Source organism: Cygnus olor, chromosome Z (genome assembly GCF_009769625.2).
Source record: "Cygnus olor isolate bCygOlo1 chromosome Z, bCygOlo1.pri.v2, whole genome shotgun sequence".
Lineage (NCBI taxonomy): Eukaryota > Metazoa > Chordata > Aves > Anseriformes > Anatidae > Cygnus > Cygnus olor.
Genome location: NC_049198.1, coordinates 34,811,575 through 34,839,564, shown reverse-complemented (window position 1 = coordinate 34,839,564; position 27,990 = coordinate 34,811,575). Strand labels below are relative to the sequence as shown.

General features: G+C 37.0%; 1 long non-coding RNA gene across 1 annotated transcript in view; it reads right to left on the bottom strand.

The window, feature by feature from the left end:
- Positions 1-916: 916 nt before the first annotated feature.
- The window catches only part of LOC121061715, a 35,036-nt gene continuing 7,962 nt past the window's right edge, over positions 917-27,990 (bottom strand). Inside the window, exons 2-4 of the long non-coding RNA XR_005815226.1 lie at positions 15,694-15,761; positions 7,440-7,689; positions 917-2,671 (exon numbers count right to left, since the gene is read on the bottom strand). This is a non-coding gene — a long non-coding RNA (uncharacterized LOC121061715). The remainder of the gene's footprint in view (positions 2,672-7,439; positions 7,690-15,693; positions 15,762-27,990) is intronic.

Genomic DNA, 27,990 nt, shown 5'->3' with positions numbered 1-27,990 from the left:
AGTTTATTTTGATGTCAGTGCACATAAGGTAGGAGAATGACCTTTGAGATCCCCTGTAACTCTAAGACTTTAATGCTGAGCAGTAAAACAACAATTTAAGAAGCTTTTTTCTTCTACGGGTAACATAATTCACCATCTAGGTAAAAAACATGTCTGAAGCCAAGTTCTGCTTATGTGTCACCTGTCATTTTTGTCACCTGTAAATTTGTCTGTTACTGGGAATGGTTTGATAATGGAAAGTTATGCAAATTCTTACAGTCTGAGGGTATAAAAGTATCTAGGATGAATAGCAGCAAGTGTGGGATGGATGAAGATTGCATAAGTTAATTGAAATGTGCTATGATATGGCAATTAAAAGGCACATATTTTTTAGACTATCCAAGTAAAAGCTGATGATTATTTTACAGTATTCATGGAAGTATACCACTAGAGTCAGCATTTTCCACTGAAAGTATTCTTATTTTCTGTGCAGATCTATTTATATATTTGCTGAGTTATTTTACAAGTTATATTTTCCTTGCAGAAACACCCAGCATGGACATCTGCAAACTGAGAAAAAAGAACAATGATTTAAGCCAAAGATCTTTAAAAAATGTAAGCTGTAAACACTGTACTTTGCTTAGACCACGAAATCAAAACACATTGGTCAAATAGTAACTAAGACCAACACTTGCAGCTGCTAGAGGAAATAGAAGTAGAGGAGGTCTGAACACTAACAATTCTTAACTTGGAGTGTGTATAAAAGAATATATTTGGTATCAAAGAATCTCTTGAAGCAGTAGAAAGAGTTTTCTTATTTAACCATGAAGGATGGTGTAGAGTTTTGCATTTTCTTCTCGGAATTTATGTGCCATAGATTTCACTGTTTTGTCTTTCAGTTCAGAATATTGCAGTTTGATATTACTGTACAGAATTTTGTTTCCTCCACCATGTTTTGACTATGAAACAATTGGGATTCAGTAGACTTCAGTAATAACAACTCTCTCATCAGCCCCACATTTTGATAGTAAGAAATTGTCTGAAGTTCTGAATGTAATGCATTGTCACAGAAGTAAATTAACACTGTTGAAAGCAAAGATAACATCCCACAGGAGTCTGTGCATGCCATATGCAATATAGCTCCCAGAACGATTTTCCATGTATCTATCTGACATGCTTTCTACTTGTGAAACATGTACCATTGTAAAGGAAGTAATAAAAATGTATTAGTCTATATGATTTGTAAGCAATTATTCCTAATATTGTACGTACAGAGCAACTAATACAGTAAGTTCTCTTGCCTTTGACATCTGCATTTGGAATTTATCTGAGAACAAGGCATTGTAAAAGCTGTATTTGCATAATCTCTTGCTATTTACAATGTTAAAGAAATAAAACAAACAAACAAAACAAACAAACAACCCCTCTATCCCCATCCACCAACCCACCTACCCAACAGAATTATGTACTCTTCCTTTCCCGATGGACAATGACCCTCTGCAGCAACATCCTAGTTTGGCTTGTCAAGGCATAGATGGTAATCATGTGCCACAGCTGTAATTTATAATTCCATGTCAACAACTGATACACAGCATTTTATGGCAGTACATTTCAGTTCTCATGCCTGTATTTCAATCATGTGCATACAGATCAGTCCTACACCCAATACAATTTTTCTTGGCATGCAGATGGCATATAGTTTATTTCTTTTACATTGTTTTGAATATATTGTATATTTGTCCTTTGCTGCAATGAGTTAGATATTTTCCTGTCTCCCTACAGATACAGTAAATGAATAAATGCCAATAAATTAAATCAATTAGACAACTGATTCTGATCTTTGAAAACATCACTTGAGGCATATACATATGTGTGCCTATTTAAGCACATTAAAGTTACTGTACAGATTCCCAGCACGTGGTGATGGACATGAGTATAGCCACATTTCTCTCTTCTTTCATGCTCTGATTCAGTAAAAACTTAACCAAAATGCTTGATCTTAAACTAATACTTGAAACTTTTCCTGTCAGAGATATTTTTTTCAAATGAGTGTTCCATTTTATCAAAAAAATGATACTCTCTAGACCCCCAAAATAAGCTAGAAGTTTGTAATTCTAGATTTTCATCTGGAACTCAACATGTAACTTTGTATATGAGATGTATTTCTTTTCTCTTTAGGAAAACAGGGCAAAGCAGCCGACAACAAGCCTTATCAGCCATACCTTGCTCTACATACCTAACGAAAAGTAATCACTGTCCTCAGTTTAGAATGAAAGACAAATGGTGCAAATAATGAAAGAAGTGTCTTATTTTGATGGACAAAACCAAAATTATCTGAGACCTGCTCAGGGCATAATGCAGTCATCAGCTTTTTTATGCTTTGGAACCCACTTTCTTAATTGAATTGAGAACATTTTCTACTGTTGTATGACTTTTCTTTTGTATGCAACAAATGGAGTCTCTTTCATCATGACACATAAGACAGAAATCCTGTCTTGGGACTTATCAGGACTGAATTCTACTCTACTTTAGCTAAGTTCATATGCCACTAAGTACTGCTATCTGCCATTAAACACTGTTATCATACATTACATCATACTTTTACACAGTATAAAATTGAGTGTCTTGGTCTCATATGGTTTGTAGATGGTTTTTATTTGTTGTTCTCATTGGTAGAGATGCTGCTCTTTTGCTGTAGGCAAAAACAGAAAAATAGGCATGGGTCAGAAAGCAGTAGTTAAATCCTGCATGTTGGCAATTTCATTGCTTAATCTCAAACTATCTCTATTTTTTTTTTTTTTTTTTCTTTTCATTGGTCCCATTCTCCACCACTGCCCACCCATCCCCTTCTCTGAGAAACATAGCTTTTATCTACAGCTTTCAGCATCTCTTTTGGATATCCTGGGTGTAAGTTCTGAAGCCATGGATACCTTGAAGATAGAGGCCAAGACTAATTTCCTTATGAAATTGTGTGTGGAAAAGAAGATGCCTTTAATGAGCTCTTGGAAATTTGTATGTTGAAGAAACACCTGTATTGTGTATCTCTGTACTAGCTAGAAATTGCTAAGCAGGCACTAATATATTGAATTGTTTAAGCATAGCTAAGACATGATAAATATAAGAATGTATAGGAACAGATCACTTCCAACTCAAGGCAAAGTCAAAATCATAACGTTGCTCAAGGCTGGTATTTCACAGAGGTAACATCACCAAACACAAGGTATTCTAGCGATAGCAGGTAAACAAGGCTGTGATGCATACTTTTGACAATTACATCTTGTGATTCATTGTGGTATGTTAATCAAAATCCAAAAACATTATGTCATAATGAGAAAGGTAGTTTCAGCATCAAGTTTGGAAGCAATACAGAAGCACAGATGCAGCCAGGAAGGAGAATGATTGGTAGTCTTTGGCAGTGGAAACAGCTAAGTAAGAGATAAATCCCCTCAAACAGAAACATGCAGAGTGACATAGGACTCTGCAGATGCATGAGGGTGTTGCAGCTCATTGGCATATAATGCACTGGTCACATAGGGGTGGATAATGGTAAAGACCTAGGAAAGGGCAACCATACAAAGTTGACTCAGTCAACAACCTGCATCAGAACCTGTGACACGAAAAAAGGCACAAAGGGGGTTAGTAATTGAAGACTCCTCTCTGAGAGGCACAGAGGAACCTATTTGACATCCAGTTAATCTCTCCAGAGAGGTTTGCTGGCTGCTGAGGTCCCACATTCATGATATTATAAAGAGGCTACCAAGCCTGGTGGAGCCTGAAGACTACCACCCATTCCTACTCTTTCACGTAGAGGCAAATAAGGCTACAACAAAGAGACTGCAAAATATCAAAAGGGACTTTTATGTCCCTCAGAAAGATGTTGAGGGGATCAGGAGGGCAAGTTGGTGACTGGGACCCAAGGAGACGAATGGACCAAGTGAACAATTGGCAGCGTGGCGGGTGCCATGCTCAAGGTTTTGGGTTCTATGATCTCAGACCCACTTTTGAGAGATCGGGCATGCTGACATGGGATGGGGTGCACCTGACCAGGTGGGGCAAAAGTGTGTTGGGCAGCAAACTGGCTGGGCTTATTGGCAGGGCTTTAAACTAGATTCAGTGAGAGAAGGGGATGTACCTCTGAGTGATGGAAGTGAAACTGGGAACACTATCACTTTAGGAAGCAACAGATCTTGAAGGGTGAACTTCAACCTATTTAAAGACCTAGGATACGGGTTATCCTTGGACACTGTCCTTAGGGACAAAGGAGCTGAGCAGAGATGACAACTCTCTAAGGATGCTTTTCTTAGAGCACAAGAACTCTCCACCTCATTTGTTATAGTGGGAAGGGAGGGCAGAAAAGTGGGATGGCTGAGCAATGACCTGATAGTCAAACTGAGGCGCAAGAAGGAAATGCACAGGTAGCGGAAGCAGGGACATGTGCCCTGGGAAAAGTACAGGGACACTTTCTGGACGTGCAGGAATGGGATCAGGAAAGCCAAGGCAGAGATAGAACTGAGCTTGACAAGCAATGCAAAAAATAACAAGAGGGGATTCTATGGGTGCATTGACCAGAAAAGAAGGGCCAAGGAGAGTGTAGCCCGTCTAATAGACGAGAAGGGAGGACTGGTAACTGCACACATGGAGAAGGATGAGGTGCTCAATGGCTTCTTTTCCTCAGTCTTCACTGCCAGCCAGGCTTCTCACGTTGCTTGTTTCCCTGAACCTGAAAATGAAGGCTGAGGGAGCAAAGTCCCTCCCACTACCAGCAAAGAGTAGGTTCAAGACCTTCTGATGAAACTGAACTGGTACAAATCTATGGGTCCCAATGACATGCATCGCAGGGTCCTGAGGGAACTGGTTGATGGAGTTGCCAAGCCTCTCTCTATCATATTTGAAAAGTCCTGGCAGTCAGTTCTGGCAAAGTCCCTGGTGACTGGAAAAAGGGAAGCATCACTCCCATTTCTAAAAAGGGTAGAAAGGAGGACCCGGGGAACTACAGACCGCTGAGCCTTGCCTATGTGCCTGGCAAGATCATGGAAAAGATCCTCCTGGAAGCAATGTTAAAGCACGTGAAGGACAAGGATGTGATTTGAGACAGCCAGCATGGCTTCACCAAGGGCAAATCATGCCTGAACTAAGTGGCCTTCTATAATGGAGTGACTACATCTGTTGACAAGGGAAGACCAAAGATGTTATCTACCTGGACTTCTATAAGGCCTTCAACATGGTCCTACATAACATCCTGATCTCCAAACTGGAGAGATGGATTTGAAGGGTGAACCATTCAGTGGATAAGGAATTGGCTTGAAGGCCACACCTAGAGAACAGTGACAAGTGGTTTCCCTCAGGGGTTTGTCTTGGGACTGGTACTGTTTAATATCTTTATCGGTGACACAGACAGTGGGATCAAGTGCACCCTCAGCATGTTCGCAGAGGACCCCAAGCTGAGTGGTGCAGTTAATACAACAGAAGGAAGGGATAACATCCAAAGGGACCTGGACAAGCTAGATAAGTGGGCCCACATGAACCTCGTGAAGTTCAACATGATCAAGTTCACTATACCTGGGTCAGGGCAATTCCAGATGTTAGGAAGAATTTCTTCACTCAGAGGGCAGTGAGGCACTGGAACAGGATGCCCCAGTCCCTGGAGATGTTCAAGACCAGGCTGGATGAGACCTTGGGCAACTTGATCTAGTGGACAGCATCCGTGCCCATGGCATGGGATGGGAACTAGACGATCTTTAAGGTCCCTTTCAATCCATGCCATTCTATGATTCTGTGATTCTATGGATATCAAGTTAGAGAGTGAAATACTACTACTACTACTACTACTACTACTACTACTACTAATAATAATAATAATAATGGTGCATTAGTAATTTAGATTTAAAAGATCTAAAGAAAAGTGCATTTCTCTCTCAATTCAAATGTGTCTTCAGTATCCCAATGGATAGGAAAAAAAAATATTCAGGTATTAAAGAGAAAAAACACAAACTCGTAAATTGCTAGAGAGTGGGTACCTGTTTCTTTCTGTGATGACTAAGGATTTATAAATTTAGAACTTGCACATGCTTTTATTTCAGTGGTCTGCTTTAAAAAATACCGTACATTCAAAGCGTCTAGACATCATTGTATATTTTGATGTATTTGTCTGCTATTTGCATACAAATTGTCCACAAATATAGTGTGCCATTGATTCTGAACTGTGACCCACCACGGAGAAAGACTAATCTATAATTACAAAACATGGTACATAATTAGATTTGACACAATGCTTATTGTATTATTGTCTGATCTCTTTATACACAGACCTATTTATGCACTCCCGATTTAAGGTCAAAATGACTAAGTAAGTAAAATAATGATCTAAATACTGATTCTATCCATGCTTTTGAAACCATTAAGTTTTGTTGCTGAAATTCAGGAGTTGCCAGATAGGGATATGAAAACATTTGCACCTTTGGACCTTTTTCACCTTCCTCAAAATTCTGTTTATATTTCAAAACAAATGAACAAATTAAGTAACTAAAAAAGCCTTCACTCTCGTACATCAGGGCTCTGAAGGTACTGACAGGCCTCCCCAGGCCCTGCACCCCACCTCAGTCACATTGAGGCTGTGGCAGGGCCAGTCTCCAGCTCCCCAGAGCCCTGCCCAGCCCAGCCCTGCTGAGATGGGCCCACCCATGGACCTGGCCTCAACCACCCCTGTCCCCAGGGAGGAGCCTGGTGCTCAGGACTGGGGTCATCCCGGTGCCCCTGGCTGCCCTGCTCAGGTCCTGGCTGCCAGGCCCAAATCTGCCACCCTGGGTGTCCAGGAAACAGCTGTCCCTGCCTCCACCCTGGTCTGTTCTCTGCTTTCGTGTCAAGTATTCACAAGTAACATGAGGCTGCATCCAAGCCTCCAGAAGCTTCAGTCAGGAAGGTGAGAATGTAACAGTTCTCAGTGTAATTTTGTTTATAAGAGCAAAAGTGTATTTGTTTACACAGTAGACACTAAGCCAAAGCAGAGGGAAATATATGCTCCAGACCACACCACTAACAAAGGCAAATGTTCATTATCAGGCCACAAACAAACACATGTGCACCATGTACACTATAACCTTGTTTTTTAAAAGATTTTTAGTAAGCCCCCCAACCCTCAAAAAGTAATTTATTACTGTTTTCTTAATACAGTTTGATCCTGTATGTAAACTTGCCCTATAATCTTTACTACAAACCTTCTATAATTGTTGTAACCACTCAAGCTGACGTTCATTATCATCTTTATTTTTTCGGAACACTCAATTTCCAAGAAAAAGAAATAGAAAATACTTTCTGTTCATCCATTCCCAATAATGTTTATAAACTGTCTACTTAGGAGTTCTAGTTACGTAGGTTTAGAGAAGGAATCTATTATTCTTTGCAAGTATTAATCAGTGACCTTTTTTCCTCTTCTCCTTTCTCCTGTTTCCTTGAAAACTCACCTCAACAGGTAAAAAAATTATAAGCTTTCAGAAATGGCCACAATTGGTAGATGCTCAGTGTAGACTCCTTAAAGAAGATAGAAGTTAGATGTCTTACTCACTAGCTGTCCAACTTCTCAGACCTGAAGAGTATCTCAGGAATGAGTATGTTCCAGTGTTGGGACAAGCCTCACTTCTCCATTTGCATTTCTAGAGCCAGGAACTGAAGCTGAATGCAGGATGTCTGTCTCATGCTGTCAGATGCTACTCCCTGCATGAGCCAGACAAAGAGAAGCGGTCATAATGGAACCCTCTATGAGGAAGATGAAAAGCAAACAATGTCACTGAGGTCAGACAGAAAACCAGCTGAGGAGGAAGAGGGTTGGCTAGAGATATGCAGACTTTGGAAGAAGACATCAGTCAGAGATGCAGAGTTGTTTTCTGAGTTTACAGGTAGCTAAACAGCAGCTGAGGAGCTGAAAGTCCACAGATGGACAGGAGTTTAGAGGTATGCATAAAATGGAAATGAATAAAACTCAAAATCAGGAGTAGGAGTCTAAGGTAAAAGCAAAAGTATAAAAAGGGTATTACTAGATAACAGAGCAGAAGGGTCTCTGCACAAAAGGAACTTGACATAACTTTCTACGCATTTACATTCCTCCATCACCTACAAGTACCATGAAAGATGTTAGTAAAAAAATGTATTGCAAACCTTTAAAATGCTGTTCCATATGCAGCCTAAGAAATTAATCCTGGGATGACTTAACCTGCTAATTCTAGAGCTAGGTCTGTGCTGTGCACCTAATGTGCCTAAGACCGTTGATGTCATAACTCATGTTCCACATGATGGATTTTTATTTTGGCAGGTGAAGGTTTTCAAAACTTGACTATTACACAGAAATAGCTCAAGATAACACCCATTAAAATAGCATTGTCTGCAAAGTAAGTATACACAAATTATGAACAAAGTAGGACGTTAATTCTGTAGTATGAATCCATTATCCCATAGTATCCATGTAACAATGCAAACTGTGTTCCTGGTTAATGGGTTATTTTTTAACTAAGAACTCGATTCATTCAGTGACCAGGATCGGTGGTGGTCAAGGAATTAAATACAGTTGTGCTGTTAAGCATGCTATTGCTGATGCAATCCCTATTTCATATAACACAGAATTGAGAATGGATGAAGAAACAGTGTGGAGGCCTCATCCAGTCCTGGCCTCGTCTTCTTCTATTTACAGTAAATCAACCCCAGTCACACTTCTGACCTGTTCTGTCTTTCCTCTTTTCAATTCTGCTCTCCATCAGCACCTAATTCCTCCTTCAGGAATTTTATTGAGGCATGACAGAACCCTTCTTAGAGCGTTCTGGTTCAGCCGGGGTTAGATGCCATTTAGATGGTAAAGGCATAACTCCAAAAATAAACACCAATTTTCTGTTGAATACTAGGTCACGAATGCATTGGAGACTAGTATTAGAGGGAAAAAAAAAAAAAAGATATTTTTTTTTTAGCATCCAATGTGATTTTTCTTGGCCTAATTCTTAAAAAAATAGAATGTTTTTGTTAAAAAGAAGAATAAAGAAAAATAAAATTCATTCTGAGGTAATGGAAAGATAACAACAAAAATACTCTCAAATTCTAGTTTCTGACACACTTAGCTCTATGTACCTATACCAGTCCTGCCAATAATAGAAATATTTTACTTTTTTTCTGTTTTTTTGTCTGCAAATCTCTTGGTGTCAGGATACTGTCGGGCTCCATATTATGCACCCCACTAAGCATAATCATTCTTATTAAAAAGAAGACATATTCCATATACATGTTTGGTAAATAGTTTAATACTATTACCACAATGTCTCAGTTTTCCTGTTGCACAGAATTAACTATCTCACATAACCTGAAATAAAATAAACTAAAAAAAAAAAATCAAATCAAAACATAACAAAACAAAACAGACTAAAAATATTATAGTAGACCTGCAAACATGGCCTAATAATTTGAGCCTTTGACTTCAGGTATAAACCTTAATTTCTGTCTTACTACTTATAATTCCAGAATAACAGTACATTACAAAATATTATTAAAATTGAAATTCTCATTCACCCCAGCTTTCAATTCATTTATTTGACAAATGTGCATTGATTACTGTTGAGTTTGGCAAGAATCATTCTAGTAGAAATTGTAAAATGTATGTGTTCATTCCCTCATCTTTGTAATGTTTATTTTCTGTCCAGTATAAACTTCCCAACTCAGAAGTAGTGCTTGCTACCTGTGGTGCAGGGCCAAGTGCAGTCTTTCCTCTCATACTAGCTGTCTCATATTTATGTAGGGACCAGAAGCAAGCACTCAGGTATTCTTTATTAAAATGGACTGTGGTCACTGAATCAGCTGGATAGGTAACCACAGTTTGTAGGAAGATTTAGCTTTGACTTTGCAGTGTGTTTTCAGAAGACATCACGCTAAGGCCTGGAAAATATTCTTTTGGTGTACATAACTGCTCTTTTAAGTATAGAAGCTGCATAATATGATACTGTCTCTCAGATCCTGTCTAGCATGTGTCTGTTTATGTGCAAAGAGAAACACCAGAACATTTTCAACAATATGTCCGCTTGTGGTTGGAAGGAAAGGAGCTCCCCAGCAGTTCCACCCCTAAGTCTACCAAAAGCAATCAAAAGACAAACAGATTTCATCCTGATGTTCTCTGGTACTAAGCTTCTCTCATGTCACACCCTCCCGTTCTTTTTGGTAACCTTTGCCAGTATACGCTAAGAGCTAAAGCATGAGGGATATACCTGGGAGGGGAAAATAATTCAGTGGTTTCTCTTCTCTTAGCTCGAGCAAGTTGTAAATAGTATAGGCCTACTCTAAATTTGAAGATTTTCAAGAACAATATTATGTTAGGAGAAGATACTTTTACTGAAGAAGCATTATATATATATATATATATATATTTCATTTTCCTAAGGAAAAAACAAAAAAAAACAAACAAAAAAAACCCCACCCTCTTGAATGAATGGTGATATTTATACAAAGTTGCCTTATATAGATGTAGATATTCTTCCTTTAATAAAGAACAACTGAAGCAATGTAACATCCCTGGCATTGAGGGGACAAGAGCCTAAGAGAATAATTTAACTGCATCTCTTAGTAACAGCACGAAGGCAGACAACTTAAAGCCAGAATTTGGAGAGTAAGATGTTAGGCACAAAGCAGAGCTGCAACATGGCTGCTTGAAGGTTGAATTACTTTGTTTTGAATACTAGCTCTTTTAGTACCCTTGTATGGTAGTGAAAATATATTTCTTCTTAGTTAAATAATAAGATTAAAGAAAGGGCAGAGAATTAACTGCACCATCAGAATACGTAGGCCTCATATGTATTTTAGTTGTTATTGTAATTGTTACCTGCTGAGATTTTGTTTTTGTCATTTGTTTTTGTCATTTGTATTTATTTATACATACTTTGTTTGTTCATATATTTCATCCAATGTTCAATTGATCATGTATAAAAATAATGCAAAGGTTAAAAAGATTAAGCTACTTTATACAATTTAACATTAGGAATTTCTGTGCAATGTCAAGTGCCAATAGCAATGTAGTGACTACTTTCCTTGTTCGTAGTAGGAACTCTTCTTAAAGTTAATGCTTTACTGACAGGGTTGATTCTGTCACTGCTTCCAAAGCCATGAAGATCTGGGCAGGAAAGTGGGGGGAAAAGACTTTTAATAAATAGCCCTTTATTTAATTAATTTAAAGAAGCAATTCCTCTTTGGTTCGTAATATACAGTTTATATAGAATCATAGAATGGTTATACACAGTTTAAAATTCCTTCCATTCCACAGGTAAAATCCCATGAAAGGCAAACTTGTCCTTTGAGGCTACGCTCTATGACAACCTGCTAGCTGCATTTGTACACCACACAATCACACAGTATGTTATATGTTGCTTGTGGTGGTGTGAAGTTATTTTAAATCTTCTGAAAGTGTTACAACCAGCACAGGTTGCACCAGAAGTGTCTTTGTTAGGAATAATTGCCAAGAATACCAGTGAATTCATTGTCTTAAATAAAACAATTCTAGAGCCTTAAAAGTCCTGAAGGAGAAGGCAATTGTCATAGTTTTGAGAGAACACCAGTCTGTTTTAATTACTATTAATCCTCATTTTAGTAATAATTATGCATCATGCAGTCTAATGTTTATATAGACATTTTAAGATACTAATACATATATAATGTAGTACCCTAACACCCCTGTCAGGGCAGGATGTTTACAGATGGTAAGCTACAGGCAGCGGACAGTAAAGACAAATCTTTTAAAGTGTTTTCATGCTGGACAACTATTGAAATCCTTGGTTAATAGATGTCAGAATACTTTTAAAAACTTAGCTGTAAGTTAATTGCTTTGAAGTCACAAGTAAATTGGAATATAGATGGCTAACCTCTTAAAGCTCTGGTTACCAAAACAGCAACAGACTTAGCCTCACTATCATGGGAGATAAAACCCTTCTTCCCTCACTCTGCAACCCACCTGCTGAAAATTGCTCACAAAAAGCTTTCGTAGAGCAATGGAGAGGAACTGACCCAGCATTAAATAAGCAAACAGAACATTATTATATACACTTATAATGGCTTTTAAAAGGCTTGAGAAACAGTTTATGAAATATTGCAGCTAGAAATAACATGTTCTGTCATATAAGTGCCCAAGAAGATAAAGATGGATAAACAATAGATAGGATAAATTACTAATCTGCTGTTTCCTAACTATTAACTAATTTTATGATTTCTGCTGATCAATGTTCCTTTTTTATTATTATTATTGTTATTTTTATTTTCCAGTCACAGTTTGATAACAGAATTATAATTAAGACAATATTATTAGCTTTCATAGACCCCACACTGTATGTCTGTCCTTTGAGAGCTTTGCCAAGGCAAAGCTTCTTTTTAATTTAAGTACGTTTTGAAATAGTTAAAAATATGTAGCTGATTTCTTTCCCAAACTTACCCTTCTACCCCAATAAACCTTCTATTCCACCCACTATTGTGACATCCTTAATTTTATTGTAGTTTGATAGCAAGTGTTAAACATTCCTAAATGAAGGCTTCAGAGAGAGACTGGATGACATACCAGCCATTTATTTTCATGGTTTAAGCTTGTCTTTACAGATGATTCATAAACAGAGATTATTTGGACCATTGTGCATAAACACAGTAAAGGTCTCCAAACGTGGAGGTATTCAGAAGCAAGGAAAGATTTCCTTTTACCCATTAGTACAGCAACTCCAGAACAAATTCCTGTTCTGTAGCAGTGGTTGGAAATTAATCTAAGTATAAAACAAATTTTGAAAGCAGTAACTCAGAAGCAAAACTGCACTGTATGATCTGAGCCAGCTGTGAGAAAAGAATAGGGAAATAAAGTGAAGGTAATGTTTATGATCTTTTTTTTTCAATACTTTGTTCAGATTTCACATATCCAAAAAAAAGGCTAAGCAAAGATTAGTTAATTACTTGAAAATGAATACAAATAATAGTGAAAACATTGACAACTAAAATGTCAAAATTTTTGAGATCATTTTATTTTGGTTTGACAGCTATATGGAATTAAAATTATAAAATATATTAAAACGATCTGCAATATGCTTGAAAGAGAGGAGAAAAATACCAAAAATGATGAGCTTTTCTATTCTTTTTAAGATAAAATATTGTATCAGTTGTGTATCTGTGATAATGGTTGTCGTTCCATTTCAAGCACTTACCAGAGTAACTGTGCTTGGTTTTACACCTTATCTATGTGTTGGAAATAAATATATTATTTTGGGTATTACCATGTAGAAATGAGATAACTCTATAGCCCTGGTCTTTAAAACTCCTCCCATTTTGCAGAGAGCATTCTACCTCACAGATGAATTACATTGAACAAAATTACATTTCTCTCCATCTATGATTTCAATTTTTAAAACCAAAGCAAAATGTTTTCCTCTTTGGAATGACAGGAAGATTGTGAATGTCAGTCACGGCTGCTTTTTTTTTTTTTTTTCTTAACCATTAGGGTGTACAGAAAGCTAGTGTAACTTGCACTTACAAAGAGTGAAATATATGATCTAATAGGGAAGAATTCCATCTACCTACCATTAACTCATGATCTGCAAAGGCTGGGAAAAATAAAAAGTAATGCAAAATTTAAAAACAAACAAAAGGAAATATTATAGATGACTATTTTTGGCAGCAAAAGAGATAATGATAAATACATGTGCAATTTCATGTTTTGAAGTCTGATTGGGGCAGAATTCTCACTGCCATATTTATCATAGCGAATACCCTGTATTTACATGAATGATTGAAGTGTGGGATAGAGAAGGACTTTTGAACACCTTTAGCAAATGTCTTTCCTCACCAACTGGAATTCCTGGTCACCTTCATCAAAGAATGCAGTCAATAGTATTGCCCAAACAAAGATAATTTGCCCATCAAAAGGCTTTTCCTTCTACAGTCATCAAGACTGTAGGGCATATTTTTAATATCAGTGCTCAATCCACTCTGTGCTTGGATTAGAGAGTGCTTCATATGTTCTGACCCAAACCAGAAAACAGCTGTGCAAAAAGAATCTGGCTGTGACACACTGAGTGTTTGATCACTGGTAAGGAAGCAAGAACACTCTCACTGCGCTCTCAGAGACCTGGTGTGGAGGAGGAAGGGTTGTGTGCAAATGTGAAGTGAAAAAATGCTAGAAAACTGTAGAGTACGTGATGAGGAGGAAATATTATTTATATACTCTTTGATCAAAACATGGTTTTGGACATTGTCATCTTCTGCTGAGAGCTACTCCAGCTCATGCCAGAAGAGGGGGGTCTTCTCTTTCCCGGCAGCAACACGGGTGTAATAACTGTTTGTCTTGGGTTGGACTACCCTTGTTCTCACAGTTTACTCAGACTGAGCCCTTTCTTAAAGAAAGGAATTAGCACTCCAGATGTGACTTATAAATAAAAGCACCTTCACTAAGACTGTACGTTTATACATATGTATATTGTGTATTTCATAACAAAATTTAAAAGCCAGTACCAGTCTCAGAATCCTTACAGTCTACCTTATATTAGAGTTGATGTTCTGTTTACAAGGTAAGAGGAACTGAGAAAATAAGATATGAAGAACATGCTTCAATAGCAAGACAACAGAGTGACTTGTAGCCTTCCTTAAGGCTATCTTTTTAGATTTATGCTTAATTCTATTTATTTATTTATTTATTTATTTATTTTAGTTGTTGTTGCATAACTAACACCACCTTTGCTATTATCCAGTTACAAATATGCTGCATGTCTGTGATGAGGAATGTCTGTCTCTTTGTCTGGACTTTCAGGGGAAGACAGGCAGACTTTTTCTTGTGGTGAAGAATTTTTGAAGGAAAATGAAAGCGTGAAACATTTATTTATTTATTTATTTATTTATTTATTTTTCTCCTTCTTACAGTAGCATTGCATTTAGATGCAATAAAAAAGATGAGTGGTAGAATGGAAAGCAGCAAGATACAGTGTAGTTAAGGCAGTATTATTTCTAATAATCTCAAAGAGAAAGAAAATAGATAGCTAAAGTGTCTAAGAGCTATTTAAGTACTATTGCAGAAGCTCAAAAAATACGGATGTGATCAGATCATCTCCTGAGGACAATGCCTTTAGCTATGTTGTGAAAAAACCTGATCTGAAGGTCCGTATTCATCTCTGATCCATGACCTGATGATCCATAACACAATTATGTGCGTGGCAGTTTCTTCTGTGGTCAGATATAAAAGTGGTTCGGTCATTTCAGCCAAATTGTCACGCAAGTAAATCCCCAAACTACACTAGAATTTAAAAATACACAATACTCATCTTTGTAAAACTTGCTATAGACTGGGAATACCTAGCTGGGTTAACTCGTAGAATGGTAAACTGCCACCACCATTGCTAATACAGGAGGTCCTTGGAGACATAATTAAAAGTCTAAAGAGGAAACTGTCATACTGTTGGAAAGAAAGAAAAAAAAAAAAAAAAAGAAAGCCCACCAGGGACAGAGATCAAATAAAACAGAACAATATTTTACTCTGATCCATTAAAAATAACAATTAAAAACCAATACATTCATCCCTGCAGAAAAATAACTCAGATATAGATTACTTGTATATGCAATACACGTTGTACTTAAATAACACCTTTCAGATGCCAAGACATTTCACAGATATTAATGGCTGAGCCCAGTTAATCAGCTAAAGCCAAAGGAAAACAGTAAGGTTTGAGTTCTGATCTAAACCTGGAGCAGGCGATACATCTTGTCCCTCCATGCACAATGCTCAGTTCCATCTTTGAGGAGCGCACCAGCTGAAAGAGAGAGAGATAAAAAAGCTTCAAATAAATTTGAGTTGTCAGGCCATAGGTCAGTGGTGTAAGACCTCAGGAGGTGAACTGCAGGCACACAGTTGGACAACAGACCCAGAAAGTGGATGTTCTGTGTTGCTGTATTGTTTTGCAAGTCAATACGTATTCTAGCAAGAACAGTGAAACTGAAACTGGGCAACAGAAGCTGCCCATACAACTATTTAAGCAATGTTGTGTGAGACCAAAGCACTACCGAAAATGCTGATTTTAGCATTTCATGCAAACTGGAGTTTATATAAGGATGTATTTCAAGATTGTGCATGTAATACCTATATAGCACTTAAAGCATACGATACTCAGCTTAACAGAAGACATTTCAGGCTGCAGACTATGAATATTTCTAAGCTATAAAGCAAGGATATTAACATTTTTGAAGCAGGAAGTATCTAGTCCTAACCAGCTAACTAAAATGTTTCTAAGAGAACAAGTCAAAAGAAACACACAAGCTCTTGACATGAGGTCAGAAAGTGACATTTTTATTTCTTGTATTTTTGGTACAGAAGGGGTAAAACATAATGCACAATGTCAATCAAGTGAGGAACGAATACTAAAAGAGCTTCAAAGACATATAATTTCAAACATGAAAAAGAAAAAGAAAAAGAAAAAAAAGAAAAAGAAAAAGAAAAAGAAAAAGAAAAAGAAAAAGAAAAAGAAAAAGAAAAAGAAAAATAAAAAGAAAAAGAAAAAGAAAAGGAAAAAGAAAAGGAAAAGAAAAGGAAAAGGAAAAAGGAAAAGGAAAAAGAAAAAGGAAAAGGAAAAAGGAAAAGGAAAAGGAAAAGGAAAAGGAAGAGGAAAAAAAGAAAAAAAGAAAGAAAGAGAGAAAGAAAGAAAAGAAAAAGAAAGAAAGAAAGAAAGAAAGAGAAAGAAAGAAAGAAAGAAAGAAAGAAAGAAAGAAAGAAAGAAAGAAAGAAAAAGAAAGAAAGAAAGAAAGAAAGAAAGAAAAAGAAAGAAAGAAAAAGAAAAAGAAAAAGAAAGAAAGAAAGAAAATGCCAAGGATGTGTCAGATAGGAAGAAAAGTAAAAAAAAAAATGTGGCATCTGTGACAACTTGTGTGGCAGCATAGAAACATGAACATAATGACATATGGGGCAGATCTCATGAAAGACTACACAAATCCTTTGGCGGCAATCTATCAAAACAAGATCCTAAAATTAGGTGGAAAATAATGTTTTGAGCTAGAAAGTGTGTATAGATATATAATAAATCTCATCTACTTCTCTTAGTGAAATAATGCACTTATAATTACCACAGGCAGCTCATTGAAAAACAAAATGCAACAAAACAACAACAACAAAAACTTCTCTAACATTTTGTGCTCAGGAGATAAAAATCAGACTGAAGTTGAGGAAGAGAGGATTCAACAGAGTTGCTGTATATTGTTAACCTCCCTGAAAATAAAAACAAAAACTGAACGTGACTACACAGATGTAACTAGCATGGGAAATAAATATTCCTACAAACCTGCCATGTAGGTTGGCAAAAACTGACAAGACAATGTGATTTGTGATCTTGATCGAAATACATTTGGGTATGCAACGCTACCACAAGTATTGTTACTCAATAGAATTGATTATTATTCAGAATTTATTTGATACCATGTAACATTTCACATTTTCCTTTTAAGCTATGGTGAAAGAAAAAAATCATACACAGAAGTTTCCTTTCAAGTAAGCTAAAATATTTATTTGAAATCTTTATTTTTATTGTCCCTCAGTGAAGCTACGGAGAATAAAGTGCAAAAGATAACACCCCTTTTCTGAATGTCACCTTCAAGGCAGTTGGAATGTTTTAGAAATTGGTCCACTCTAAAGCACCTGTGACAGCATCCAAGGAGGTTACTATTTTTGACGGACAAACAGACAGGAATAAGAGTTTGTTTTAATGGAGTAAACTTTCTGGTTCAGTAGAAAGGGAGTTGGGGGGGAGGGTGGGAACCATAAAAGCAGGAATATCCAGAACTCTGTAGTGCTTGATACAGGAAGAAGTATGGTGAACCAAATGTTCAGTATAAAAAAAGACATTGCTTTTCTGAAATTAATTTAACTTAATAACAAATGCTTTAAAACTCACAATGTTGGTATTGCTTAAAAATTTTATCCATAGCACTTCCATAGAAGTCATGGTTTTTAAATTTCTTTGATCTACAAAATCTAAGATTTTAAAACTTTGGGATCCTAAAATATGTATATTATCTGGATTATTATTTTATTTATTTATTTATTTATTTTTCAGGCTTAATAGCGCTATGTCATACAGACTTATTAAAATAGAGTTTCCAGATTTTGATGTGACATTTCCAGTTAGTACTTTCTCCATAGCATGTGTTTAGTCAATCTGAATATAACATTTATTTGGTCCCATTTGGTTCTACAGTTGTATAGTATAGTTTATTGGGCACTCTAAAGAAACATTAAGTTTTAAATGCCTGTGAATTAAATCTTAAGTTTTACAAATGACAACAACCACATTCTATTCCATGATAAGGTTTGGGGTTTCTTTAAAAGCACCTAAAGTTGCAGCCAAACTACTTGACATTATCCATTTTACCAGAGAGACTAAAATATACAGGGAACTGGAAAACTGAAAGAAGGATATTCTGAACATTTAAACTAGACCAGTGGACTTCAAACTTTTTGATCATGCAACCCTTCAGTAAAAAATTTTGAGCATGCACCAATACATGTTTCTTTTATTAATAAACTACATACACATACTAATGTACTAATATATTACGTACATAATAAAACATTCAGAAAAAAAAAAGAAATGAAAAAAGGAAGAGATAAACCCTTTTAATTTTTTTGTTTAGTTTTATTTTATTTATTTACTGAAAGTGTCTTGTGCAACACCTGGGATGCTCAAACCCCACTTAGAGACAACTGAACCAGACTTTTGTGGAATGACAGAAATCTTCTATAGTAGTGGTCACTTTCGCATATCTGAATGGAGCCTACAATGAGTTACACTACCATCCTCAGCAACCTTTTCTCCCGTTTTTTTTTCCCCAGTCTTGACTATCTAGCAGTTTATAGAGCTGTTACAAACAGACTGCATCTATTGCCTCTGCAACCACTCATATCGTCCCTAGTGTTGGCAATTAGCAATCATAGTCTTAATTAGCCTGGCCCACCTGGCTATTTTGCTACTAATATATCAATTAATTCAATTCACATGGAGGAACTTCTGTGTGGTACCATAGCTTAATCACTACTGGTCATCTTTGTATATGACTGTTTTACACACTAAAAAAACCTTAGTATCCAGGCTGAATTTGTATTCTCCAATGATATGCAGTCTGTCAAACAGGTACAGAGTGTGGTTAGTATTTTTAATGTATGTAGGGATTTGGCAAAGGCCTCAGCAGAGCACAAAGGAGAAACCTGGGCTGTAAGCTATGAGCACTTTGGCACACTGAATTGGATATGAATAATACCCATTTTGGGTCTCAGTTTACTAGCCTCCCTCAGGAACCCCTGTTACTGCTCCATTTGTTAGTTTTTAATATGAGAAATAGAAGCTTCTAAAAGGAGGGTAACTTAGTCATTGGGATCTCTAAGGAGCTGCTTTTTTTTCCTCTTCCCCCTCCCCCCCCCCCCACACCCTTTTTTAAGAATATCTGCTCCCTTTGGGACTGTTAAGTTATGCAATCTTGTACTTACATCTAAACATGTCCCTTTCTGTCTTCCTCGCTTTACACTGGAAATAGATTGTCTGGCTCTATCTCTTTACTCTCCTTTCCTAGCTAGTGTCAAGAGGAAACAGAAAAAAAAAATCAGGGTAACAAAAGACATTTTACTGTCTGTCCTTTTCTTTTTCAGCACAAGTATATTGATACAGTTTACCACATGACAATAATGCCGACTTTTGCAAAATGTGTTGTTTTTTTTTTTTGTGTGTGTGTTTTTTTTTTCTGTCATCACCATTTGTTTTCCTTACTTCTCCTCCCACGTAAGGTGACAGAGTATCACTTTGGCCCACAAAGTTTAGTGAGAAGCAGTCACCCAAAGTGAAGTATCTGCTTTTCTATGCTAACATACTTTAACTTATGGACTCAAAAATTAGTGCAATATTGCTCAAAAGCATGGAAAAACGGCAACTATGGAGTATTTGAACTGTCAGCCACAGCTACAAGCATCCACAGACAGAATGTTTTTCACCATTCCCTGAAAACCTTGGACAAATAGCTGAGGAAAACCCTTGTTACCATTTTCTTACCACCTATTCTTACTAGAGACTGAAGGTGGGCAAGAAAAACAGTATTTCAGGGCAGGGGAAGCAATGAGAGTAAAGGATGAACAAGAAATTCAGAAGTTTATCAAGACCAGGCTTTTCAGACCAAGAACTTCGTAGTCAGCAGGAGTTTACTTCCTGCAGAGTAGTACACCTTGAGTAGTACAAGCCCGATACTTTATGTCCTCACAGCTTTGTCTTTCGTAATTTTGCATTGGCATTTGACAGGTTACTAATAAGTAAATAATGTAGGAAATTAGCATCATACTTTCCAACATGGGAAGAGAGAAACAATAGTGAGCACTGTCTTAAAACACGGAGTGTTTACAACTCATACCCTATGTAGGCACTCCAAAAGTGCACAGAACAAATCCCATGGGCTTCTACACATAGCACCTAAGGTTCCCTCTAAGCTATATACCCTCTGTCTCTCACTTTATTTCTACAGGCCTCATCTTGTTCTGCCATGGTGCTCTGTGAATTATTTAGTGTTGTGTTTGCAGCAGCTCCTTGGTCTCTCTCTGATACTTTTCGCTCTAATGTTTAGTGAGCATCTAACTTCTGTAAACACAGCTCCTCTGAATAACAGGCTAAAAGTTTCTCTGTTTTTTCATGCATGCTTTTCATCTAATTACTGATTTCCAACAGTCAGTGACCCTATAACTGCCTAACACAGTCTTCTTCCTAGCAGTATTAATCCCTCTTAGCAGTTAACTGAATGCCTCTTGATAGCCTGCTTGTGACTCCTGCCCATTCTTGCTATGTGATGATATTTGACTTCTGCCTGATGGACTGCTTTCTCCTTCATTCCTTTTGAGATTTGTCACTTTTCTAGCTTCAGCTTTGCTGGATTCTATTCATAATCCTCTCTTTTTATTTATTTTCTTTTATTTATTTCTAGTCACTTGCAGTCTGCTGCCCTGAAGATTTTTCCCTCCCTAAGACTGAGCTCATTATATCCAAATTCTTCCCCATGTTAGTGAATTAATACTGCCCACTACATAGTCAATGCCTTCTCAAAGTACTGTATGAATGACTTGTTTTCATAAAGGAAGGAAGTCCTGCAACGATGCAGGAATGTTATTAGAAAACTTTCTTTTGCTGCAAAACTTTGATACCTTTTCATAGCTGGTTACATTCTGAAGTAATCTAAAGTAAATAGACCAAAATCTAAAAAGTTGTAATAATTGATCAGGAGCCTTATTTTCTCTTAAATGCTGGAAAATTTTTAGAAACATTCTTCTGTGGAAGGAAGAAAAGCATACACACAGAAAATGAAGAGCCATCTTGGACATTGTGACCATTTTACTCCGGTATGCAACTGATAGTGTTGTGCATGCTTCTTCTCCAAAGTAAATTATTTTGATTGCTTTTCAGTAGTAGTTACATTGTATTTAGTTTAATTTTTGTTAGTGTTAAAATCTCAAGGTAAATATTTTTTCAATGTATAGAACTAAATGGAAATTTAAAAGCTTCAGAGATGGGCTTGGAAGCAAATAGGAGAAAGGTGTTTTAGGGTAGGTAGAGTGAGATTGCAGTGGAAAATAAGAAATATTGTATAAAAAACTCTGTAACAAAGATTTGAAAGAGTAAAACATATGCCTTAAATTGGGAAAGAAAATTTATGTGTAAATTGCATTGTGGAAAGGATTTACAGACTATATAAGAAGTAAAATGATCATATACTATATTTTACTTGCAAAAATGACATAAAAAGTGAAAGGTAGGTGTAAATGACAATGTGTATCCATCTCTGTAGTCCATTACATTTCATATGTAACCTCTTATACTACATTATTTGTTCTACTTATTCAATTATTTTTTCTTTCATTTATTAGAAGACTTCAAGACGTTACTAGGTTGCCTTGTATTGTAATCTCCATTTGCTTGCCTTTACTACAAGCCATTAAGTGGATTTTTTGCACTGAACTTTTTTGTTACGTTTCTCACAATACTACCTAAGCAGTGTCTCAGCAATGTAATTTGTATCTACCATCTCTTGATTTCTCTTAAACATCTTCCTAGTAATAGAAAAGCATATATTGGAGTGTTTGGGAATATTTCTGTAACTATATAAACATTTACCCTACCATATGTTTACGCTTGCTGCAGTAAGGTCAGGAAATGCACCTTGTATTTGGAGGAGAAATTGGGTAAGACTTTCATAGAATTCCAAGTCCCAGGAAAGCTTTATCTGTACAAACGAACTGTTTCTTTCTTGTCAAAACTGCGTTATTCCAATGGAGTATACTTAATGACCACTGTCTTATCTCGGAGCTTTAGCTGAGTGTACATCTCTCTGATCCTTCTCGTAATACCCGCTTTACACAGGAGGAACTGAACCACACAGAGACTGTAGCTTTGCTAAGGTCACACACAGTAGCAAAGAAAGCGGAATTGACACGAGAATTCCTGGGATGCCCCGTATTTCTCCCACAAGACATTTCTCCTGGGATGCCCCACATTTCTCCCACAAGACAGTTCTCCTCTGGTCATTGCCTCTAGTATTTCCTGATTTGCTATGTGCTTCTACTTGTGTATAGCTACTAGTAAACAGCACTCCAAAATAAGTGTATTTACTAATGCTATATGAATCATTTTATGTGGCAAACAAGTGCAATAAATTTATATACTTGTCAGTTTTCTTTCATCTAAATACTCCACCCTTCTTCGTTATTTTTAATTCATGGGGGGCAAAAATCTATTTAAGGATGAGGAAGACAGAGAGTGAAAGATAAGTAGCTCATGGGTTAAAGGAGAAGTTGCACTGAATGTTACTAGTATTTGGAGATTATATCATCTAACATGGAAAGCAGAGGAAGAAGTGGAGAGAATTGAGAATATAGCTGTCTGGTGACTGGAGAAGCATAAGCTAATGGTAACATGAGAACTAGAAAAAGGAGAGGAAGCATTTAGTTAAATAATTCACTTGGAAGTGTTAGAGTACTATTGAAGACAGAAGGCAAAAAATATTGGGACAAGCAATTCTGTACTCACAGAAGAAAATCTGCAGTAACATGAAACTGATAGAGTCAGATTGTCTAGGAGGGCAGCTGTGATGTCAGTGTTATGCAGTATTGGGCGCTGACTGGTGTCAAAAGGTGCTCTTAATACTGTTTGTTTAAATTAATCCTCAATATATTTTTTGTATGTGGATGACCTGCTAAAGATATGTAAACTCCATTATCAGAATATATCAACATAAAGCTCCATGAATGTTGCTTGCTCTTAGAGCTGGTAGTTCTGAGAGAATTGAAAGCAGTTACTTTTATTCTCTTTGTGTATTCAACAGAATTCTGAGTAAGATCTACTTCCATTATTTGCACTTGTATAAATTTTAATAAGGGAAATCAAGGAGAGAATTTGTTTTAATATACAAAGAAAATATGATGATAAAAATATGTAGGGTCTGAAATTTCCTTTTAAAGTACAGAAGGACTCAAACTCAACTTGATTGTGGTCCCTTACACTGGAAGAGTAACACTACATTTGTGCAGATAAAAATGAATCTATCTTGTGCACTATCATATAGATAAACAACAATAATAAAGTTTAGAAGCTTGCTGTTTAGCTCAAGATTATATTGCCTAAACAGTGGACAGAATTAGATAACAAATGGGCATTCTCCACCCTCCTTGGAGACCTGTTTTTTCAAGCACACTCCCAAGCTTTTACACAAAAGGAAAAAAAAAAGTTAAAAATAATAATCTAGGGTGTCCAAAATAAACTAGTCAGGGTCAGTAATAGCAGTTGTATACCTCTGTAATCATCAATATTTTTCCTTCCTAGCTCTCAGCATGGAAACCTTACTGCCAGTAGGACTGATTTTAATGACAAATGATTGAGGGAAGTTCACAAGACAAATGAACACAAATTACCAAGAGAGGATGAAGTATACCCATTGCCTCTTAACTGGTGACTGATGGAATGCTGTGTTAAATCATAGAGTAAAATTATTTAATACTCTCAAAATACATATCAGATTTAACAAACAAATCCAAACTTGCCTTTGTCTGGAGTTTGCTTGTGCTTCCTATGTGGCTTAAAAGGTTTCATTCTTGAGGCTCTGTACTAATAAACAATATTGCAACCAGTTTTAAATGCTGAACATTTTTTTTAAAGTCAAGCTCTGTATCGGATGACCAATACTGTCTGCATGACACAAATTAATTCATTCTAGTATATCTGTAAGTACTTCAAGTGTTATGTATCTTTGGGTAGCTTTTACCTGAAAGTTGTCTAGTTCTGCTGTTTGATTTTATTTTTATTGCTTATATAAACATCTTACTGCAAATAAATACTTTTCTACTCCGAACAGACAGACCTATAAGTTCTGCTGATTTCTAATCTTGGCTGTGATATGAGATGGATTTAATAAATATCACACTGGAAAGATCTCTTACTTCATACTGTAATCACAATCAGTATCTGAAAAATTTTGCAAGAAGACAAAACAATCATCCTGCCCTTAGTCCAAAAATTACTGCTTCCTGAGAATACAGTGATTTAAGAAATTCCCAGTCTGGATATGACTGAAGTATCACATGTTAGTTCTGGGCCAGCCAAATATCTTTGCTGTGGTTAGTACTCTGCAAGACAGTGCAAAAGACTTGAATTTGATTCCCTGCTTTAGCAAACTAGACCAAACAGCTATGTTCATGCCTATGTAGCATCTTTCATCCAAGGACCTCTGAAAATGCACAGCAGGAAAATGCTGAACTGCTGCTGTTCTTAGGGTGATTTTACAGAGAAGAGGGTCATGCATGAAATACCAGGAAACCTGAAATAAAATTTTCCAACTTCAGAACATGTCCTTATGGATGACCTGCTTTTTTAAAATGTTAAGTTCTTTTACTAATGGTAAGCTCCACATTAAGTCAGTTGAAGCTTAGCACCCTCAATGTTATTATCCTGGGTAGCTCTTAGAATCTAGTTTTCAAAGAAGAATGCTCAAGTCCTCACCAATTTGTTGATGTAGCTGAACTGCGCTCTGTTGGCAAGGCTGTAGTTCAACCTGAGCTGATAAGCTTTTCAGGACACAGGCTAATTCTGCTCACAGCTACCAGGCTACCTACAGTGGATTTCAAGAGTAATATAACCAGCATTTATTAGCTTGGGTTCTGACCTACTCGATAACATCTGTACTGTTTTCGCATCTGAGCTAGATATTTGAATAGGCAGAGTCACAACTGCTTGGCTCAGCTGTACCTTGAAACACATGGCATGGCCTACTGGCACACAGGTGTTTTGATAGTGATAAAGTTTATCATAAGTTCAGTAACAGCTTTGGTGACAAAAGAGAGTATATTTTATATGTTTAAAAACATATGGATAGCAATTAGCTGGAAGAAGTTACAAAAATACTTTGGAGAGAGTTCACATTGCTTTTGCTGAGCTGAAAGCAGATAAAAAGTGATAATTTCAAAGTAATTGGTAATAAGTACACAGAGCAAGAAATAAAATAAAACAAAATAAAATAAAATAAAATAAAAATCAGAGTAGCATCCTGGACAGTGATGCAGATGGGGATATCAAGTTAGGGTGGAATATAAACTTACTAGGCCAGTATATTCTTGACAAAAAGGCAAATCTCATTTTGAGCTGTAATATCAAGAATACTGTAAGTAAAATACAGGAGCTCTGTTGTCTGTGGATCATGTGAGGCTTCAGCTAGCAAACTATTTGCAAATCAGTCCAGTGAACTTGGTGACTTTTATGGTAAGTTGAGAAGCACACAGGGAAAAGGAACAAGAGTGCTAATAATTTTCAGAAATATAACCTCTGAGGAATGTTTGAAGGAAAAGGCATTGTTTGGTCTATGGGAGAGGTGGAAGAAGGACATAATAAAGATCTTCCAGTGCTGAAAAGTCTGCTATGTGGTCTGTCTAGGATAGGACAAGAATGAATGAATTTATTTACAGGGAAAAATACTTTGTTTAGCTATTAGGAAAAAAGTAACATTAAAGGTAGTGAGCTACTGGAAGAGGCCACTTATACAGGGAGATTTTTTTGAAAATTCTGGATAGCTCTTAGAGATGCTCCCAGAATGTCTATTCTTATCCTGTCTCAAAGTTGATTAGATGTCCTGAGGTTTAATCCAGATCCAAACATCTGCAATTCCATGAATTAAAGGTGCCATACAGACTGCACAGGTCTGGTTTAAAGTGAAGCAGCATATCTCTGCCATACGGTGGTGATGCTGACAGAAAATGGGTTGAGAGCAGCCCTGAGGAGAAGAACCTGGGAGCACTGGTTGATGAGAAGCTCAACATGAGCCAGCAATATGCACTTGCAGCTCAGAAAGCCAACTGTATCCTGGGCTGCATCAAAGGAAGCATGGCCAATGGATCGATGGAGGTGATTCTCCCCCTCTGCTCTGCTCTCGTGAGATGTCACCTGGAGCACTGCATTCAGCTCTGGGGCCCCCAGCACAAGAAAGATATGAACCTCTTTGACTGAGTCCAGAGGAGGTCCATGAGGATGATCAGAGGGCTGGAGCACCTCTCCGATGAAGAAAGGCTGAGAGCTGGGGATGCTCAGCCTAGAGAAGAGAAGGCTCCAGGGAGACCTTATAGCGGCCTTCCAGTACCTAAAGGAGGCCTACAGGAGAGCTGGGGAGGGACTTTTTGCCAGGGAGTGTAGTGATAGGACAAGGGGTAATGGTTAAACTAAAAGATGGTAGATTTAGATTAGATATAAGGAAGAAATTCTTACGGGGGTGGTGAGGCCCTGGCACAGGCTGCCCAGAGAACACCTCCATCCCTGGAGGTGTTCAAGTCCAGGCTGGATGGGGCTTTGGGTAACCTGCTCTAGTGGGTGGCATCCCTGCCCATGGCAGGAACGTTGGAACTGGATGATCTTTAAGGTTCCTTCCAACCCAACCATTCTGTGATTCTATGCTTAATGGTTTCTTTCTCTTGTTCACCTCCACAATAACTGGTTTTCATTTAAAAGGTACAATACTGTTAACCTGTTGCTACTTTACATTGACAGATTTATTTTTCCTGGTAATACTGATTAAATTTAGAGCCTAAATTATTGGCCTAGCCTTTACAATAATACTATAAAGTGTTTTAAAGGCTGGAAGTGAATAAAATTGGTTCTGGACAAGGCAAAGACAGACTGAAACATTCTAAGAGCTAGGACTGGCCCATTATGCATTTGTTTTGATGCCTCTCTGTTACAAAATGAGGTATTCTTAGCTAGTTGCTCTCTTGATGAACAGCATTTTCCTCTGGAGTCTGGAAAAATGTATCCATTGGTATGCTTCTACAACAGATTTCCTGAATAAATGCCTCCTAAAACTATACATGGAGGACCAGATGTCTATGTGTTTCCTCTGCATAAATGTAGCACTCCAATTAAAGATCGTCCTTCTTTTCATACACAGGATTTCTTTTAGCCCACATTTTTAAGTACTGATTTCAATTCTAACAACATCTTTTACAAAGCACTAAGCTAATGTTTGTGTGTGTGCATATTTGGTCATTAAAGGAATAAGAACACACATACACATATGCACAAAAAAATTATAAGGAAAAAAATTTTGTCTTTTAAGTGAAATAAGTGAAATTATTTAGAAAATGCAAAAAGCAGCTATCCAGCTTCTTTATAAAAGTGTGATTTGGACTGCATTGCAACCATTCTTTAAACTTTTTTTGGTGGGGAGAAGAAAACTTCTTGAAACCCCAACCTATCCTGTATTATTAAAGAGTGAAACAGGAAATAGCAATAATGTTATGGGAGGCACTGACAATAAAGCTTAGATTCATGTACTTTCCGCACCACCAAAAACCCACAAGACTGTAGCTGCTAGGCATATGTGCCTAAAGATTCAGTTAATTCTGTAACTATTAAGTTGTGGACTATGGAGTAGTAAAACTGCTATTTCAAGTTCAAATATTTTATTTGCTTGTAATGGCATTGAACTAAAGATGCCAAA